Below are 10,451 nucleotides of genomic sequence, written 5' to 3'. Positions count from 1 at the left end.
TTGGTGATTATTTAATTCACCTCAAGTCTCACTCATAGTGATGGGGAATTCTATAATTCCAAAAAAAACTATGCGAGTCAACATGGTTGAATTAGTTTTGTTCATATAGGTACAAGTAGAGCTTTTCAATTCTACTATGAATCTTATTAGCATCTCTAGATGACCAACAATATGTGAAAAAGGAAAAAAATAAGCAGGTTGCAGGGAGCCTGACCAAGCTAATCAAGATGCTCAAACACCAGCACAGCACACTTTTCTGACTACTCTGGGAGGTGAGCGCACCGGTGGAATGGGGAATTCTCCAACCGGATTTACAGTCATCTCCAACATTCCCAGGACACAGGATTACCAACATCTCAAAGGAGACAGTGTTCTCACCACTCTCTCAAAGAGCCGGGAGACACTTGTAGACAAAACTGTATTTCACCCCACTATTTTAAAAAAGAATTCTTAAACTTTAAACTGCAGGGTTCACGTAAATAAGAACTTGAGCAATTTCTCCATTTCTCTGAATAATACATTTCTGCTCATTATAATTTATGTTAATTCCCCTGCTAGGCTAGGACATCATTTATGGTGTAAGAAATTTGAGGGGAATGAAAGGTCAGTCTAGAGTTCGATGTGGTAGTGGAAAAATATCTGGCTGGTATATTTCATGGAATGTTTTGCAATCACTTTGAAAATCTCTGGAAAGCGAACGCTGAAGAACTTTATAGAAATTAGGGAGTTACTGGCAAGGCCTGTTGACTGAAGCAGCTCAGTGGAAATATACCAATCCCCCAAAATCATCGTAATTCAGGTTCTCCCTCTTCTTTCTCCAGCGATCGCCTGCCATCTAGTGGATGTAATGCAGCCTAGTCATGAATTGCTTTCTCTACCATCTGCAGTACTCATGGAGTAATGTGATAATGTTTTTAAATAAGAACAGAGGCAGGAGCTTATATGACTACACATACCCGAAAATAAACAGAATCTGGTTAAAAAAATTTTTTAAAAGACTTAAAAGAACCATCATGGAGTCCTTTCTTACCAAGACTTTCAAAACAGATCATTTTTGTACTTGATTAATCAAAAACTAATTCCCATTAAACCCAAGCAATATCAAAGTAAGTTAAAAAAGAGAACTGCTGTTTTGCATGCTACTCACTTTGAATGTCATTTTTACACTTATTCAATAAATGAATTTATTTTGTATCATTATACCATAATTTTAACATGTTTGCTAAGAATTATATAATCAATAGTTACATATTGAGCACCTCCAATGATAGATGATATGGAAAATACAAAAAAAAGTAGGAGATGCAAGCCCATCTTTAGATTTACAATCTAGTCAGGGAGAAAAAAGTAATCCAAATGCAACAATTAGTAGCCATGCTAACTTATGTGGTCCAAAGGAAGGAACATTTGGAGAGGACTTGAAAGAAGAGGGGAAAGTTTAATAATGACACTTTAAGTGTGTTTTAAATATAATTTTGAGACAAATGACCAAACCCCTGGACCTGGAGACAGTGAAGATGCTTTTTTATGGCAATAGAAAATTTATGTCTTATTATAAAGGGAAGGAAAACTGGATCTGCAATGAAATACAAGTGGCCATACTCTGTGAGTACACTGACCAAAATCACCTGAGCAAGATTTGCAACATCGTGAAGAACTTTATAAAAGAGTTAAATTATATTGCAACTACCATCTGAGTGAGTCATTAGACCCTTCCTTATTTGCCTGCAGTTGAGCAACTACTGGCTAATTATAAATGAAACCAAATTCCTGTAATTGGACTCTAAATATATTCTTGTAAGCCTACCTATTAACCAAAGAGAAGCTCCTGGTTGCCAGACTCTTAAAGTGTCTGGGAAAGGAAATATTCGTTTATAGAGCCAGGTGCATTGGAGAACGCCCCACTCATCCCTCCAGGTGTTCTCTCTGCCAAAGCATGGGGCCATTCTCACCCTAATCAAGGGCCAACAACTATTCTCCTTCATTCCCCCTCAAAAGGACTTTTGTTACTTTAAACAACTCTTCATCTCATATTAACATGAATTTTAACATTTTACATTTTTTAAGTTTCTTTGTCTTTTTTTATTTTATTTTTCAATCATAGTTTGCATTCAATATTAGTTTGTATTAGTTTCAGTTGTATAGTATAGTGGTTAAATAATCATATACTTTACTAAGTGTTCTGCCGATATTTCTAGCGCCCACCTGGCACATTACACATAGACATTACAATATTATTGACTATATTCCCTATGCTGTACTTTACATCCCTGTGACTATATTATAACTACCAATCCCTTCACCTTTTTCACCCAGTCTCCCAAACCCCATCCCCTCTGGCAACCATCAGTCTGTTCTCTGTATCTGTGAGTCTGTTTCAATTTTGTTTGTTCATTTACTTGGTCTTTAGATTCCACATATAAGTGAAGTCAAATGGTATTTGTCTTTCTCTGACTGACTTATTTCACTTAGTATAATAACTTCTAGGTCCATCCATACTGACACAAATGTTAAGATTTCATTTTTCTTTATGGCCAAGTAATAGTCCATTGTATATATGTACCACTACTTTTTTACCCAATTTTCTATTGATGGGCACTTGAGTTGCTTCCATAACTTGATTATTATAAATAACGCTGCAATGAATAAATGAGTGCATATATTCTTTCAAATTAGTGTTTCAGGTTTCTTTGAATATATACCCAGAAGTGCAATTGCTGGATCATGAGGCACTTCCACTTTTAATTTTTTTAGAAACCTTACATTTTTTAGAAACCATACTGTTTTCCATAATGGCTGTGCCAATATGCATTCCCACCAACAGTGCATGAGCGTTCCCTTTCCTCTACATCCTCAACACTTGTTTGTTGATTTATTGATGGTAGCCATTCTGACAGGTGTGGGGTGATATCTCATTGTGATTTTAATTTGCACTTCTCTAAGGATTATTGACACTGAGCATCTTTTAATGTCTATTGGGCATCTGTATGTCCTCGTTGGAGAAGTGTCTATTCAGTTCCTCTGCCAATTTTTTAATTGGATTGTTGTTTTTTTATGTTGAGTTATATGAGTTCTTTATAAATTTTTCATATTAACCTCTTATTGGGTGTATCATTGGTGAGTCTCTTCTATTCAGTATGTTGTCTTTTCATTTTGTTGATGGTTTCTTCGCTGTGCAAAAACTTTTTAGCTTGATGTAGTTTCATTTGTTTATTTTCTCTTTTGTTTCCCTTGACTGATGAGATATGTCAGAAAAAAATATTGCCACCAGTAAGAGAAATGTTAAAGATTTTACCACCTATGTTTTCATCTGGGCATTTTATGGGTTTGAGTCTTACATTTAAGTCTTTAATCCACCTTAATCCATTCTTGCATATGGTGTAAGAAGGTGGTCTGGTTTCATTTTTTGGCATGTATCTGTCCAATTTTTCCAACACCATTTAATGAAGAGACTCTTTACCCCATTGTATGTTCTTGCCTCTTATGTCAAATATTAGTTAACCATATATGCACAGGTTTATTTCTGAACTCTCTATTCTGTTTCATTGCTCTATATGTCTGTTTTATTCTAGTACTATGCTGTCTTTTTTTTTTTTTTTTTTTTCTATGTGGGATGGTTGATCTTGAGCCTGCAGGGAGCAAGCTGGCTCCAGACTTCTCCAAGTCCACATTTCTTTGCCTCCAATTCTTACGTGTCCAAAGACAGGGTAGTACTATGCTGTCTTGATTAATATAGCCTTGTAGTACAGTTTGATGTCAGGTGGTAGTGTGATACTTCCAAATTTGTTCTTCTTTCCCAAAATTGCTGTCACTATTTGGGGACTTTTGTGGTTTCATATAAATTTTTGAATTATTTGTTCTAGTTCTATGAAAAAATGCCATTGGTATTTTGATAGAAATTATGTTGAATCTATAGATTGCTTTGGGAAGTATGGACATTTTAATAACATTTATTCTTCTCATCCATGAGTACAGTATATGCTTCCATTTATTTGTATCTTTTCCCATTTCTTTCTTCAGGGTCTTATAATTTTCTGAGTACAGCTACTTTACCTCCTTGGTTAAATTTATTACTAAGTATATTTTGAGGCTATTGTAAATGGGATATGTGCCTTACATTTTAAAATAATTGATCCTAGAATTATATTTTTCTGTTCTCATCTAACTATTCTTTGACTTTTGAGCCTCTTCTTATTTATAGGATCCAAATTCTAATAATTATAATTACCATTTGTTTTTACTATACACCCTCTTACACTTACAGTTTTATTCATCTGCTTTTTTATTTAATATTAATAAAAGCACTAGTAGGTTATTATTGTCTCACTTTTTAAATAAGAGAGGTAATGCAAATTGTAAAACATGTCACAGATATAAACTAGGTAGGGACTTGATTTTAGATCTTTCTGACTTCAGATCTTATGCTTGGGTGTTGTTTGTTTTACTGGACTCTCCTGCTTTCTGCTAAAGAATGTGTTACAGAAATATTTGATCTTCTTTGACCTTCGCCTGCTGGAGATATATTATCTGAGTACATTCCCTTGCAGTTCACAAACCTTGATTTAATCAGATGAATTTGATATAGAAAAAGACTTTTTAGGTCAGGGAATACAGCTTCCTGCCAAAAATAGAATTTTTCCTTTAAAAGCATTTATTGCTCCAAACACACTTATAATAAATATCATATTTTCCTATTGTGTAGCCCCTATGAAGCCATCCTGCCAATATTCAAGATTGCCATGTAAATACTATCAACTATTTCCCACCTTCCATCACAACCCTCCTGCAGCTACAGTATCCCACTCTCCAACTGCTCTGCTTACCAGATGGAAATATTCTGCCATTTCTATTTAGAAGGATTGTTCCTTCAATGGCTGAGCTGACATTTGATTCCAGTGGAGCAACAAGGTTAACAGAAACTTTCTATCAGCAAAAGACTTTGCCAAAGAACAAAGCGACCTGACTCCACACCTGATGAGAGGCCAGGTACTCTCAGGAGCGCTGTTAGCAATCACATTTCTGGAAAGCACTTGTTCTTGGAAAGAGGTGTGGGGAAAGGGCCCATGCAAGTCCCCTGGTCCTCAAGGCATCATTGGCTAGCCCATTGAAACAGTGTAAGTCAGTGAAGGGTTCCTATGGAGAAGAAAGTTCTAGCTCCCTTTGATTTTCCCCCGAATGTTACAGGAACTATTTCACTGGGCCATCACCACACAAATTACACTGAGAACCAGCTTGCTTTGTGTCCCAGGCAACTTCTTCCAGGATGAGGGTAGCTCAAGCTTGTGCTAGGAAATGAACTCAAAGTCAAAATAGCAGAATCCACCACTAGGATCTCTTAATTAAGCAAGATATTTACAAAAAGGTACTGGAGATTTAGAAGGCTTTTTAAAACTTGCAATAATGTTAAATACACACTCTAGCTCAGCTCACTGAACTTGACAGGAATACTAAGTCAACTGGGTGGGGGTGAATCACTTAGGGGATGCTGATCTTCATGGAGATAGCAGCAAAGATGACAGAAAGCAAAAGCCAGAATTGGAGCACGGAAGGCAAAGGTTGCTACCTCTCTATTAGTGCAATTAACAAAAGTTAAAGACATTTCTGGAACATAAGTGGGGTGAGGTGCAGGGGGTGAGCTGGGGAGAACCCACACTTGAAAGTTGCCATACTGGGAGCTACTAAGAATCTGTTAGGAAATAGCTTGATGATAGCTAAGAGCACACAGAGTCAGACAGCCCTGCGTTCAAATTCTAAATCTGGTATTTACCACCCAGAAGTAACTTGACCTCTCAGAGCCTCACTTTCCCTACCTGAACATTGAGATGTTGTGGGGATTAAATAAAATAAAGTCTGGAAGCACTTGGTGCATTCTACCTCCTCCTAAATGAAACTTACAGAAATAAAAGGGGCTATAAGTGTTGTGGCCATCACTAACTGTCCACTGACCAAAACAGAAGCAGCATCTAAAAATTTAAGCCAGTAAAGCAGAGCCTTGCTCCATCTTTACCAACCAAACCACCCTCTGATGACACTCTAGAAGGCTGTTTGCTAGTTCACTCACCTATCGCCCCCAGAATCACATCAAGTAGGTCATTCCAGTATACTCATGCACAAGGTCAGCTTCAAATCTCTAAAAAGTACTGCAGATCCCATCAGAACCTCTTACTTAAAAAAGTTGCTAAAACCTCATTTGGCAAAGATCACCTGAGACAAACTCAAATTTATTGACTGGATGCAGAGTGACCATGGAGTGCTGGTGACATAGTGAGAGGGAGGAAAGAAGGGTCTTATCTAAAGTTTGGCTTTTGTGAAAGATTCTGAGGCAGATCTAAGAAAAGTAAGAGTCAGTTCTATATTGGTTGATGTTTCTGGGGAAAGATGATGGAAAACAGGGACTAACAAGGACTGAGTACTGTCATGAGGTGAGGTGGGTTTAACAACTGGATAGTCCCAGTATTAATAGATGGGTATAAAAAGCCGACCTGGGGACATTATTCAGAAAAATGCTGTCGCTCAAAGACCGCAATGACAGCTGTTGTATGACCTGGAGAAGAATGGTGTCTCCTATTAATGTTGCAGCTGGCTTATCTGGGTGTGTCCTCCCAGCATGGTGAACAACAGTTTGCCTTTTCCTTTTTCACTGAATCGATTTCACTCTTTCTGTCCTAGATAGATGTTTTCCTCTTTCTAAGTGGCCCCCTATAAACTGGATGTGGGATTCATAGGAACTCTCTGTAGTACCTCTGCAACTTTTCTGCAACTCTAAAACTATTCTAAAATAAACTGTTTTCATGTTATGGAAACAGTCAAAACAATCCATATGACAATTTTTTTAACTGTATTGATGAAAGTATTACATAGGTCCCCTTTTTTTCCCCATTGACCCCTTCTAGCCTGCCCCCACCCTGGACCTCCAGTACACTATTGTCTGTGTCCATGGGTAATGCATATACGCAAACAAGTTTAGTTTTAAAGTGGTCCCCTACACAACCCCTGACAGATGCTCATGCAATCTTCTCACAAGTACTACTTCACAGGGAAGTAACTCCATTCCATGTTTTAATGCCTAACATTTTTAATTCTTCCTCATTTCAGCCAAAATCTGCTTTGTCCAATGCTTCCATTTAAGGGTCCCATATAGATGTCTGTGAAGATACATGAACTAAGTTTACCTCCTTTTCCAAAATAGTTGTATTTAATTATGATGATTGTATCCCTAAGACTCTTCTCCAATGTAAATCTTCACCTCAACCCCCTATTCCCTGGTTTCACATCAAGTTTCCAATGACCGTCCGTAAACAAGGCACCCTATTGGACCAAGCACCCCTGGTTTGGGGCATTCCCCGTGGTGGTAAGGCCATGCCCACAGCACCCTTTTCAGCAATCAGTTATGCTGTTAGCTTCTATTGCTTGAGCAACAAAATAGAAGAGGACTATTAGTTAGTCGATTCCTCTGGGTCTCATTTCTTCATTTGTAAAATAAGCATGCTGCTATTAGACAGTCTCTAAGATGTCTTCATCTTTCCCCAGGAGTACTAGGAGTCATTCTATTGTACTATGTTGCATATTCATTTTACTGATGAAGAAAGTGATTCACGGGGGTCATTTAATGTGCCTAACATCGTAGATTCTAGGATTCTAGCAAGCACCATCAAGGTATAAAGCCTGTGCTTTTCCCCAACTCAAAACAGCATCCCCTTGACCTTGTTCAGTTCCCTTACATCATCCATCTCTCCTCTGCTTCTGCACACAAGGCTACTGAGAACCTTCTTAGCCTAGAATGTCTGCTCCTGGGGAACCTCCACCAGCTACTCCATTCTGTTCCTTCTCTCCCCCACACACCTGCTCAAGGGACCATCTGCTCCTCTATTTGCATCTCACCATTCACGTGTCTCTTTGTCCCCTGACAATCAGGCTTGGTTTCCTGCACTTGACTGAAACTGGTCTCTCAGCCGGTAGACCCAAGAGCCTTATCAGACTCATTCTCATCATTGACCTCTCTGACCCCATTTTCTTCTCCTCTGGGTTTTCCTCGGGTTTTTATTTGAATTCCCCTCCTCTTTAGAACGCTTCCACTCTCATCTCTACACAGATGGTTCCCAAATCTCATAATTTCCCCTGATCTTCAGACATATATGACAGGATTACTCATTGTGATACTAACTTAGATGGTCAATCCTTGCATTTTTCTCTTTATTTTATTCCAAACAGATAGCTTGGCCCTTGGAAATCCCATGGAGAATTCTGCTGTATGGAAATCTGAAGGCTCTTTAGCTCCTTGCTCAAGTCTAACCTCATTTGCCAATATACCCTACTAGACAGAAATTCCATCCAAAGGCTGTAGGCAGGCCTGTGGTAACCTTTGTCCAAAGCACTATTAATAGCTTAAAAAACAAAACAAAAAAACAAACAAACTATAAATCAGATAAATGTCCACCGTGATATTTAGCAAGAGGTCAGAGAGCTAACAGGCATGTTGCCAAACTCTCATAAAAGTACAAAAATATTCTCTTTTCATCTAGAAGAAGAAGTGATAAAGCTTAAGAGGAGGTCTGGTTACCTAGAGGTGTAAATAAGTACCGTATGGTTTGTTTTAGAGCTGAGAACACTTTTTAGAATCTTTATCCATTTGCATGCTATGGAAACAGTCAAAACAATCCATATGACAATTTTTAGTGCAAACAAGGATGTGCTGTACACATTGCTGAACGAAAACAGAAACACACCAAGAATAAAATGAGAGGAGGGCTCAACTGAGGACTCAACGCATGTAAATAAAGAAGAAAACCCCTCTTCACTCAATGATGCACTTGTGAACACTGGTTAAATGTCCTTCAATGTTCTGTGAAATAGATGGAAACTGTGTTTTGTGTAAAGATTTAGAAATAATACAAAACTGAAAAACAAAGCTTAGAAACCCAAAAACTCCACCATAACCACATAACCCAACCCCCAAAGTTGATATTCAATAAAAACTAAATCTTGGTCTTTGGGAGAGTGGCTGTGGTTACCTGCTTCAACAGTGCTTGGATGGAACCGGTGCTCACCACCCCAGCCCGCCGCCCAGGCCGGCCTTCCGCGCCTCCTCACAGTGCCCTCGGATCCCTCGGACGTCCCAAGGCCTCCGCTTCCCCTCTGCACAGCCTCCGCTTCCCCTCTGCACAGCCGCCTCTCCTTAGCTGCCCACCATGACCCTGACCAGGTCCACCTCCAGGTGCGCCAGAACTACCACCAGGACTCGGAGGCCTCCATCACCCGCCGGATCAACCTGGAGCTCTAGGCTTCCCATGTCGACCTGTCCATGTCTTACTACTTTGACCATAATGATGTGGCTTTGAGGAACTTAGCCTAACATTTTCTTCACTAATCTCATGAGGAGAAGGAACATGCTGAGAAACGGATGAAGCTGCAGAACCAACAAGATGGCCCAATCTTCCTTCAGAATATCAAGAAAACAAACCGTGACGACTGGGAGAATGGGGGGAATGCAATGGGGTGTGCATTACACTTGGAAAAAAGTATGAATCAGTCACTACTGGACTTGCACAAACTGGCCACTGACAAAAATGACCCTTATTTGTGTGACTTCATTGAGACTCACTACCTGAATGAGCAAGTGAAATCCATCAAAGAATTGGGTGACCACGTAACCAACTTGCACAGGTTGGGGGAGCCTGAAACTGGCATGGCAGAGCATCTCTTTGACAAGCACACCCTGGGAGACAGTGATAAGAGCTAAGCTTTAGGCTGGTTTCCCTTAGCCCTGGGGGTGACTTCCTGGCCACCAAAGCAGTATGTGCATGTTGGAGTTACCTTTACCTTTTCTATAACTGTACCAAATCATCCACTCATGTCTTTCATTTGTACCATTCCTTCAAATAAAGTAATTTGGTACCAAAAAAAATAAAATCCTAAATCTTAGAATATTTCCTGAAAAATTTTTCATTTATATTTTCTAGAATATTCATGCCTGGGTGAAGACAGTAGTTTAGTTTAAAATCTGTACCACATAGGTTTGTTGTTTTGTGGTTTTTTTTTTTTCTTTTTTAAGTTAGGTCATGTATGGATTTTTAAGGTCAGATTAATTTTTTATTTCTCTTGAATTCATTTTTTCATTAAGAAAACATATTCATGCCCTAGTTGGTTTGGCTCAGTGGATATGCTCTAGCTGGTTTTGCTCAGTGGATAGAGCATCAGCCTGTGGACTGAAGGGTCCCTGGGTTTGATTCCAGTCAAGGGCACATGCCAGGGGTTGTGGGCTCAATCCCCAGTAGGGGGCGAGCAAGAGGCAGCCAATCAATTATTCTCTCTCATCATTGATGTTTTTATCTCTCTCTACCTCTCCCTTCCTCTCTGAAATCAATAAAAATATTTTTTTAAAAAAGAAAGAAAACATATTCATGGTAATAGCACCATACTAATGAAGAATTTCCCATGTCACCTGGTGAGTT

At 38.9% G+C, this 10,451-nt stretch overlaps 2 pseudogenes; one reads left to right on the top strand and one right to left on the bottom strand.

Moving 5' to 3' along the window:
• Positions 1 to 3,604: 3,604 nt before the first annotated feature.
• LOC114231166 (small nucleolar RNA SNORA38) lies at positions 3,605 to 3,749 on the bottom strand (annotated as a pseudogene).
• A 3,761-nt stretch (positions 3,750 to 7,510) lies between these two features.
• LOC103284173 (ferritin heavy chain-like) lies at positions 7,511 to 9,739 on the top strand (annotated as a pseudogene).
• Positions 9,740 to 10,451: the final 712 nt, after the last annotated feature.

Source organism: Eptesicus fuscus, chromosome 10 (assembly GCF_027574615.1).
Source record: "Eptesicus fuscus isolate TK198812 chromosome 10, DD_ASM_mEF_20220401, whole genome shotgun sequence".
Lineage (NCBI taxonomy): Eukaryota > Metazoa > Chordata > Mammalia > Chiroptera > Vespertilionidae > Eptesicus > Eptesicus fuscus.
The sequence above is the reverse complement of the archived record's forward strand: the minus strand, read 5'-3'. Positions and strand labels throughout refer to the sequence as shown.